We start from the raw sequence: 9,585 nt of genomic DNA on the forward strand, positions 1-9,585 counted from the left end.
ACAGCAAAGTTCGAGCAGGGTTGGTTCCTCTTGGGCTGTAAGGGAGACCACTCCAGGCCTCTCCCTCCGTGTCTGGCAGTTTGCTGGCCATCTTCCATGTTCCTTGGCTTCTAGATGCATCTCCCTAGTGCTTGCCTTCATGCTCACATGGCCTGTGTCTGTGTCCAAATGTCCTATAAAAATAAGGACAGTGAGCCGGGCGCGGTGGCTCAAGCCTGTAATCCCAGCACTTTGGGAGGCCGCAGCGGGTGGATCACGAGGTCAAGAGATCAAGACCATCCTGGTCAACAAGGTGAAACCCCGTCTCTACTAAAAATACAAAAAAATTAGCTGGGCATGGTGGCGCGTGCCTGTAATCCCAGCTACTCAGGAGGCTGAGACAGGAGAATTGTCTGAACCCAGGAGGTGGAGGTTGTGGTGAGCCGAGATCACACCATTGTACTCCAGCCTGGGTAACAAGAGCGAAACTCCGTCTCAAAAAAAAAAAAAAAAAAAAAAATAAGGACAGTGGGTGGGTGTGGTGGCTCACGCCTGTAATCCCAGCACTTTGGGAGGCCAAGGCAGGCAGATCATGAGGTCAAAAGATCAAGTTCATCCGGGCTAACACAGTGAAACCCCGTCTCTGCTAAAAATACAAAAATGAGCTGAGCGTGGTTGTACACGCCTGCAGTGCCAGCTACTCGGGAGGCTGAGGCAAGCGAATGGCTTGAACCTGGGAGGGGGAGGTTGCAGTGAGCCAAGAGCGCCACTACACTCCAGCCTGGTGACAGAGCGAGACTCCATCTCAAAAAAAGAAAAAAGAAAAAGGTCACTGGTCATAGGTCAAGTGGGTTAGGGCCCACCCTACTCCGGTGTGGCCGCATCTTCACAAGTCACATCTGCAATGACCCTATTTCCAATTATGGTCACATTCTGAGCTCCAGGGGATTAGAATGTCAACATGGGAATTGGGAGACACAATTCAACCCCTAAGAGAGGCTCAGGGGTCATTCTCCAGGGGGCGAGGTGTGGTCCTCCCATCTCTACCCGCAGAAGCCACTGCAGAGACAATTGGCCTGGCTCCAAGAAGGCTCCCCAGGACTCCGACTTCCACCAAAAGGCGGAGGAGCGCTTGGAACTGGAAGGAAGGAGCTCGTGTGGAGGCCACCCCGCTTCCCTTAGGAGAACACGTCTTCCTGAGAGCCCAGGCCCGGACTGAGGGGCAGAGCCCGCAATTCCAGTCCCCGAGAGCCACTCTGCTGCCTGGGACAGTGCTGGGGCTCACCTCTGTGGTCCCTAAGGGCAGTGGCTGTGGCAGCAGGAGTGGGATGGCAGACGGATGTCTACACAGGACTGCTCGTGATCCCAGCGTTTCGACGTGTTAGCTGTGTGTCTTCAGACAACTGACTTTCCCTTCTGAACCTGAGTTTTCTCCCCCAGGGAAGCAGGGCTTTGCAGAGTTGCTGTGGAGACAGTGCCTAAGCTCACCCTGGCAGGGCCAGCAAGTTCCCACCCGGCCTCAGAAGAGACCAAGCTTGCTTTCCTAGGATCCAAAAAGCCCCAAACCAAGATGCCAACCCCACACCTAGCATGTCCCCATGCCTGGCTCCAGGCAGAATCATCTTCACTGCGTTAAAATCTCTTGGGACCCCAAGGCAGGTGAATTGCCTGAGCTCAGGAGTTCGAGACCAGCCTGGGCAACATGGTGAAACCCCATCTCGACTAAAATGCAAAAAATTATCTGGGCATGATGACACATGCCTGTAGCCCCAGCTACTCTGGAGGCTGAGGCAGGAGAATTGTTTGAACCCGGGAGGTGGAGGTTGCAGTGAACCGAGATTATGTCACTGCACTCCAGCCTGGGGGACAGAGCAAGACTCATCTCCACCCCCCACCAAAAAAAGAAAGAAAAATCTCTCCTGAAAATGAGGTCAGATTGTAAGTCACTCTCTGTGTTCTTTCCCGGTGCCAGGCAGAGTGTCCCTGAGGGCTGGCTTTAGCCTCTTCTATCTGGAAGCCTTCTGGCCACCTGTGAGTGAGTCAGCCCAAACAGAAAGGTGAGGTTTAGATAAGAGAAACCGGGACGTCATTTCTCATGTATTTTGGGGGTGTCCTTTTTCCTTTCTCTTCCTTGGCCAGGTTGACTCCCTCGGGGAAGGGGACACAAGAGGATCTCAGAGATGGGCCCCGGTCAGGAACTCAGGAACGAAACGTGTCACCATTCTGCCTGCTCTCCACCGTGGGACGAGTCCTCACTGCCATGGGACAGTGAAGATTCCAGACGAGGACCCGCCACACACCAACCCAGCCACTTGGGTCAATGACTTTGTCTCCCTCAAACCTCCGTTTCCTCACCTGAGGCCGGGAGATCTCTAACCTCACCCAGCCCCTTTCATGGAACCTTTGAGGTGATCAGAGAACTGGTATCAAATGTGAAAAATGCCTCGGATGCTGTGAAATGCCACAGGGGTGTCAGTTTTGGGCGAGGCCACTAGAGTCCCACAGCAACAAGGGGCTGCAGAAGCCTCAAGATGATCATGGGGACTCTGAGCTCCAGGGATGGAAGAGGGAAGGTTCAGGCCACATGGCAGCTCAGGTCGGGATAGAGCAAGCAGGGAGCCCAGACCTGCTGCCCTCCAGGCCTGGCTGAACCAGCTCTTCCTCTGGCCCTGAAGGGGATGGGAGGGGGGCTCCCCTTTGCACTGTAGGGGTGCTCCTGAGAGCAGTAGCCTGGGATAAAGCATTCTAAGCCAAAGGTGTTTGGGGACATGTCTTGCTGTTGGTTACCTTCACAGGGACAAGTCAGACTCAGCACATGATGGTGGGGACTAAGGACGGCTCTGGCTCTGGGGAAGGCTGGCAGGGCTTGGTTGGATCTTGCACTGCCTCCCTCCTCCCTCATGGAGGCCAGGTACACCATCCTGCCCCCTGGGCCTTGCCTAGAGATTCCCCTCAGCCTGGCTGTCCTTCCCACTCTTCCCAAGTGGGGAGCAGCACCCTTCAACCACCTGCTGGCAGCCCCTGATCTGGGACGCCCACCTCACAGCCAGCCGGAAGTGAGTCAGCCCTCCCCGCCCTGGCCACGAAGTGTGGAGCGGTAGAAAGGGCGAGGTCTGGCTCTGGAAACCTGGCTTTTCCTCCCACCGAACACTTACTGACTGTGAAACGTGAGGCAGCACTTTGCTTCTCTGAGCCTGGTTCCTTATCTATAATTGAATCTAATTCCCAGGAGTGCTGGGGGGAGGAGGGTTAAATCTGTACATGGAAGAAATACTTTTAAACATCTATTAAATGCCAGGCTTAAAAATTAACACTTATGTGTTAGTCATGAAAAAAAAGCCAGGCCTGACTTTGGGCATTTATCAAAAAAGACAAAGCCTATATGAGTGAATATCTAATGGGGGACACAGTGGACAGACGAACAAGGCTCAGACAAGAATAACAGAGCAGGACAAGGGTTTAGAGTCATCCATGGAGGGTGCTGTGCTCTCTGTACACACTACAGACACGTAATAAATGCTGAATGCATGGATGGATGGATGGATGAGTGGATGGATGGATGGATGGATGGATGGATAGATGGATGGATGGATGGATGGATGGATGGATGGATGGATGGGTGGATGGATGGATGGATGGGTGGATGGATGGGTAGATGGATGGGTGGGTGGGTGGATGGATGGATGGATGGATGGATGGGTAGATGGATGGGTGGGTGGATGGGTGGATGGGTAGGTGGATGGGTGGATGGATGGATGGGTGGATGGAAGGGTGGGTGGATGGATGGGTAGGTGGATGGGTGGACAGGTGGATGGGTGGGTGGATGGGTGGATGAATGGGTGGATGGGTAGATGGATGGGTGGGTGGATGGGTGGATGGGTGGGTGGGTGGATGGATGGGTGGATGGGTAGATGGATAGGTAGGTGGATGGGTGGATGGGTGGGTGGATGGATAGATGGATGGAAGGATGGGTGGGTAGATGGATGGGTGGATGGAAGGATGGGTGGGTGGATGGGTAGACAGGTGGATGGGTGGGTGGATGGATGGATGCTGTATCACATACCCACCTCCCATAACCAACAATGATTATGGTTGTCACCCACAGTGTCTCATTCTCAGAGGCGCTGACCAACCTCCTAAGGTGGGCCAAGGAGCAGCCAGGCAGGGCTCTGAGTGGAGGTGGGCCTGGCGTCCCTCCCACGCTGCCTCCTCCTCTCCTAGGACCATCTCGTAAGTAGCCTCCCTTGCAAGGAGGCTAGCAGGGCAGAGAGGGTCACCTAAGGCCTGGAAAGAGCCCCAGCAGCTGACGGCAAGTGTCTGAGACACAGGGCCAAGGCTCTGCCTGTTTCCTGTCTGGACCTCACAAGACCCTGGCATAGTAGGTCTTCTCCGGGGGAGCTGGTGCGGAGAGGGCAGCGGAGAAGGAGAGGAGGAAACCGCACCTCGGGGGATCAGGAACCAGGAGAGTCAGCAGGGCCTTCAGAAGTCCCCTGATTCAGCTTTGTCACTTCTAGGCGGGGACTTGGAGCCCTACGGAGGGTGAGGACTGGCGGAGGTAACACAGAGTCAGGTGTGGGGCGGAATTAAGCCAGGTCTACCTGAGTCCCTTTACAATTTACCTTCAAAAGCCCCCAGCTTCTGCTGAATGCTTCCTCCCCCTTTAAATGCACCCTGTCCTTGGTCTTATCCTTGACTATGCCCTTGGCCCTGTCCCTGCCCTTGACGATGCCCATGTCCTTGTCCTTGGCTCTGCCCTTGGCCCTGTCCTTGGCCTTAGCTCTGTCCTTAGTGGCCCTGCTCCCTGGCATGCCCCCTCCCCCACCCGCCATTCCCCATCTTACTAATCTAAGACCACCCTGCTGGTTGGTCTCCCATATCCCTCAGCCCTTTTGTCAACTGTGGAGATGATGACACTCAATGGGTAACTGCGGCTTGTGGCTTCAGGAAAGGCACTCCGAGTTTCCACCTCACAGGCTCAGTCTCTAGAGGGCCCTAATGTAAGACCACAGTCTCAGGCAAGCCATTCCAGGGCATGAGGGTGAAGGAGTGGCTGACAGCCCCGGGCCAAGCCGCACTGCCAGCTCCTCTCCTCAAGGTGGAGCTCTCCTCTCCACCTCCGCAGGAGTCAGCAATTCACTCCACATGAGGGTGCGCAGGCACACGGTGGCACACGTGGGCACATGCGGGCACACATGGGCACACACAGGCACACATGGGCATATGCAGGCACACATGGGCTCACATGGGCACACATGGAGCACACACAAGCACACGTGGGCACGCACACACACGAGCACAAACGGGCACACTCGGGGTACACATTGGCCCACGCAAGGACACATGGACATACACAGGCACACGTGGGCACACACGGTCACCCACATGGGCAAACACTCCCAGTTACTCCAACCTACTCTGGACCTTCCCGACCTGGATCATCCCCATCTGGGCATCCTGGGCGGAAGGTAGGGCTCCCCGTAACCTGCCTGAATAGAAAAAGAAAATAAATACAAATGGAGCCTTTCCTCAGCTTCTTGGGAAAGTCGTGGGTCGGCCAGAGGTTGGCAGGAACCAACTGGGCTGGGTCAGCCCCGCGTGAATCAGGGGATTTGAGTATTGCTGGGTGAGAGGGTCTGTGAATCACCAGATCACAGTACTGTGGAGAGGTGGCGTTTAACATCACAGAATCTCAGAATCGCCGAATCAGGGATCTTGGAGATCACTGGTTAGAGGACTCGGGGATGAGGATTGTTGACCTGGAAGCAGGGAGCAAGCACAGCTGTCCCCAGCCTCCTCCTACAGATGTCTCCAAATCCCGGGCCGCACCTGCGGAAGCCCCAGGCTGACTTCCCTGCTGCTGTCAGCCTCACGCCTTTCCTGTCTGCACAGCCACCATCCCCAGCGACCTTCTGCTCAGCCACAGCCATTAGCCCCTGCTGCTCAGAAGCCACGCAGGCTCATTTCTGTGAAGAGGACGAGGCTCATCAGCTCTCCCTCTGCCGAGCCCTGCACTGCCAACCTCCTTTCCTTTCTGGTCTCCCCAAGAGGGGCCACACTCCACGCACACATAGTAAAAAACATCTAGGCACAAGGCTGATCCACAGCTATTGTTTGTTGGTAAATCATGTCCATGACAGTGCCGAGATGACTGGTTTCCTCCTGGGTGGTTCAGGGCTCCCAGAGAGCTCGAGACGGGAGAGTGGAAGCAGCTGGCCTCCTGAGGCCCGGTCCCGTGCGGCCACCACCCGCCTTCCCTCGGCTGCCTCTCACTGGCCGGAGCAGCCACAGAATCTGCCTGGATTCAGGGAGTGGCGTGGGGTGTGTAGGGGGAGGTGACGACTGCTCTGAGAAACAGCTTTGAAGATGAGAAAGCGTCATGACCCCAGAAGCGGGGCAACCTCAGAAGTGGGAAAAGGCAGAACCAGCTTCCCCCCGAGGCTCTGGAAGGAAGACGGCCTGCGTCTTCAATTGCTGCGCAGGGAGCGCTACTGCGGATTTCTGACCTCCGCAACTATAAGATAGTAAGCGTGTCTCGCAAATAACAAATTCGTGGCTTAAAACCACTAAATCTGTGGTAACTTGTGACAGCAGCAATAGGAAATTGATACAAGAATGCACCCGACTATTATTATATGTGTTAGTGTTGTTAGAACAGCAAGAAACAAGACATCGCCTTTGGCTTCCTTTAGCAAAAACAAAACAAACAGATGAAAACCCAGAAAATGTATGAAAAGATACTGTCCCAGCTCTCAGGATCAAAGTGCTGAGCCACCACTCACAGGAGGGAGGAAATATGGAGGCTCTGTCTGGATCAGCGGGGCAGGAAGTTCCTGCCCTCCTCTCAGGGCACCTGCCTGGCAGAGGCTCCATGCAAGTCCCAGGCTCCATGAACCTGGATCCCAACTTCACTGGAAAGGGAAATCCAGACCCAGCCTCCCTCCACCTGTGATAGCTAGAAGGGGGAGTTGCTGGGCCAGGAAGCCACTCCAATGGGGATCTGCTGGAGCCCAAAGCCCCATTCTAGTAAGCAGCAGCAGGTGCAGAACGTTAAACCTTCGGCCCCACAGCCACACCTCCCCCCAGGCCACAGCTGCTCTCAAAGGCAGGCGGGTGAGGAGGCGTGTGTGGCCTGAGCAGGATGCCAGAGCGTCAGGGAAGGTGAGGCAGGAGGAGGCGCTGGTTCTGGCAGGCAGAGCCCTGGGGTCAGGAGGAGAAGCCAGAGAAGCCAGAGAAGCTCTCGACGTCCAGAGCCTGCGTGCTGGGGACTCATGGGACTCATGAGCCGCATTGGGCCACGGATGGTTTTATTCGGCTTGCAGGTTTTCTGTTTGTCGGGCTGTATGATGGCTACAATATGCTGAAGACATCAACGAGAATGGATTTGCAGTTTTCTTTCAAATCATGTTTCTTTGCGGCCTCCCATCTCCAAAGTGAGGAATGAGTTCATGGCCTCAGAGGAGGAGGCGAGGCTTCTACCCAGTACCAATTAAAAGGTCTTCACTTTGAGACTGAAAGTCCACTTTTTAGAGCATGGAGAATGGGGTTGGCAAATGTTTCTGCTGAGGGCTGGGTAGGAAATCTTTTATGTCCGTGGGTTTGTGGTCGGCAGGTTTGTGGTAACTCCTCTACGCTGTTGTTGAAACATGAAAGTGAGCAGACATGGAGTAGCTGCTACACCAGAAAGATGGCGGAGCAAGAGCAAAGAAAAATCCCTTTGGTTCCAGAAAATCTCCTGAAAAAGAGGAAGGCTTATCAAGCCCTCAAAGCCACTCACTTTTGGCAAAGAAGGAGCAGAGGAAAGGAAAAGGGCCCAGGTTTAAGCGATTGGAATCATTCCTGCGTGATTCCTGGCGGCAGACACGTGACAAGGTGCGTGTCAGACGACTAGAAGTGAAGCCTCACGCCTTGGAATTGCCAGATAAACATTCTTTGGCCTTTGTTGTATGCATCGAAAGGATTGATGGTGTGAGTTTACTGGTGCAGAGAACCATGGCAAGACTTCGCCTAAAGAAAATTTTTAGTGGTGTCTTTGTAAAAGTCACTCCCCAGACCCTAAAAATGCTACGTATAGTGGAACCTTATGTGACCTGGGGATTTCCAAATCTGAAGTCTGTCCGGGAACTCGTTTTGAAACGTGGACAAGCCAGGGTCAAGAATAAGACCGTCCCTCTGACAGACAACACTGTGATTGAGCAGCACTGAGGAAGTTTGGTGTCATTTGCTTGGAAGACCTCATTCATGAAATTGCCTTCCCGGGGAAGCACTTCCAGGAGATCTCATGGTTCTTGCGCCCTTTCCACCTCTCAGTGGCCCGTCATGCTACCAAAAATAGAGTGGGCTTCCTCAAGGAGATGGACACACCTGGCTATCGGGGTGAACGCGTCAATCAGCTCATCTGCCAGCTGAACTAGAACCAGGTGCCAAACTGCAATACATTTTTATCAATGAAGTGGAAGCATGTGTTTTTGGTTTTGGAGAATTTGTATCAAGGATCTTCAGAGAAGATTATTTCCTGCTCTATCTTTAAAAACTGGAAAGGAAGGGTCAAAGAAAAGACAGTAGCTGGCCAGGCGTGGTGGCTCATGCCTGTAATCCCAGTACTTACTCCTGCTGAGGAGGGCGGATCACCTAAGGTCAGGAGTTCAAGACCAGCCTGACCAACATGGCGAAACCCTGTCTCTACTGAAAATACAAAAATTAGCGGGCATGGTGGCCCATGCCTGTAATCCCAGCTACTCGGGAGGCTGAGGCAGGAGAATCGCTTGAACCCGGGAGGCAGAGGTTGACGTGAGCCAATATCACACCATTGCACTCTAGCCTAGGCAACGAGCGAAACTCTGTCTCAAAAGAAAAAAACAGTAGCTTATGTTCATGGCAGGCACCTCTCATCACAGTCCAGTTCCAAGGAAGAATTCCATCGTGTTCTACGTTGGCTGCTGCCTCATCTGAAATCAGCACATTCCATGGAGGAAGGAGTTCTGCTTTGCTGCATCTCTTATCCTAGGGTTTAATGTTGGTAATCGAGTAACTCTAGCATTTGTACACGGCTCCCTAAGACTCCTGCAGCAGTGGACAAGCCCAGGGACATAATTGAATCTGGTGATTCCTGGGGCCTTGTGAGAAAGACTTGAAATACACATAAGAGGAAAGTTACAAAAATGAATGTTTACTTGTCAAAAAAAAAAAGAAAGTGAGCAGACATGGCTGTGATTCAATAAAACTTTATCAGCCCTGTAATTTGCACTTCATATAATTTTCACATGTTATGAAACATTATTTCTGTTTTGATTTTTTCCAACTATCTAAAAATGTAGCAGCCATTTTCAGGTAGCTGGCTATACAAAAGACATGGCAGGCTGGTTTTTGGCCCATGAACTGCCGTTCACAGGTCCTTTCTCTAAGGCAAGACTAGACTTAGAGTGGCCACTCATCCCGGCTTGCCTGGGACCTTCCGCTTGAGCAGGAGAGTGCTCTGCTCTGTCGGTAGTTAGCTGGAGAGATGACCCAGGTGTGTCTGCTTTGGGTCTTCCCTGGCTCCCAGGTGACCTCACCTGGAGTTAGGAGGTTCTGAGGGGACAGGGGCTGTGCCCTGGTAACAGATGCTGC

General features: G+C 53.4%; 1 pseudogene; it reads left to right on the forward strand.

The window, feature by feature from the left end:
- The first annotated feature begins 7,648 nt into the window (after nucleotides 1–7,648).
- Nucleotides 7,649–8,390, forward strand: LOC120360521 (large ribosomal subunit protein uL30-like 1 pseudogene; annotated as a pseudogene).
- The last annotated feature ends 1,195 nt before the right edge of the window (nucleotides 8,391–9,585 follow it).

The sequence above is a fragment of the Saimiri boliviensis genome, chromosome 1, assembly GCF_048565385.1.
Source record: "Saimiri boliviensis isolate mSaiBol1 chromosome 1, mSaiBol1.pri, whole genome shotgun sequence".
NCBI lineage: Eukaryota > Metazoa > Chordata > Mammalia > Primates > Cebidae > Saimiri > Saimiri boliviensis.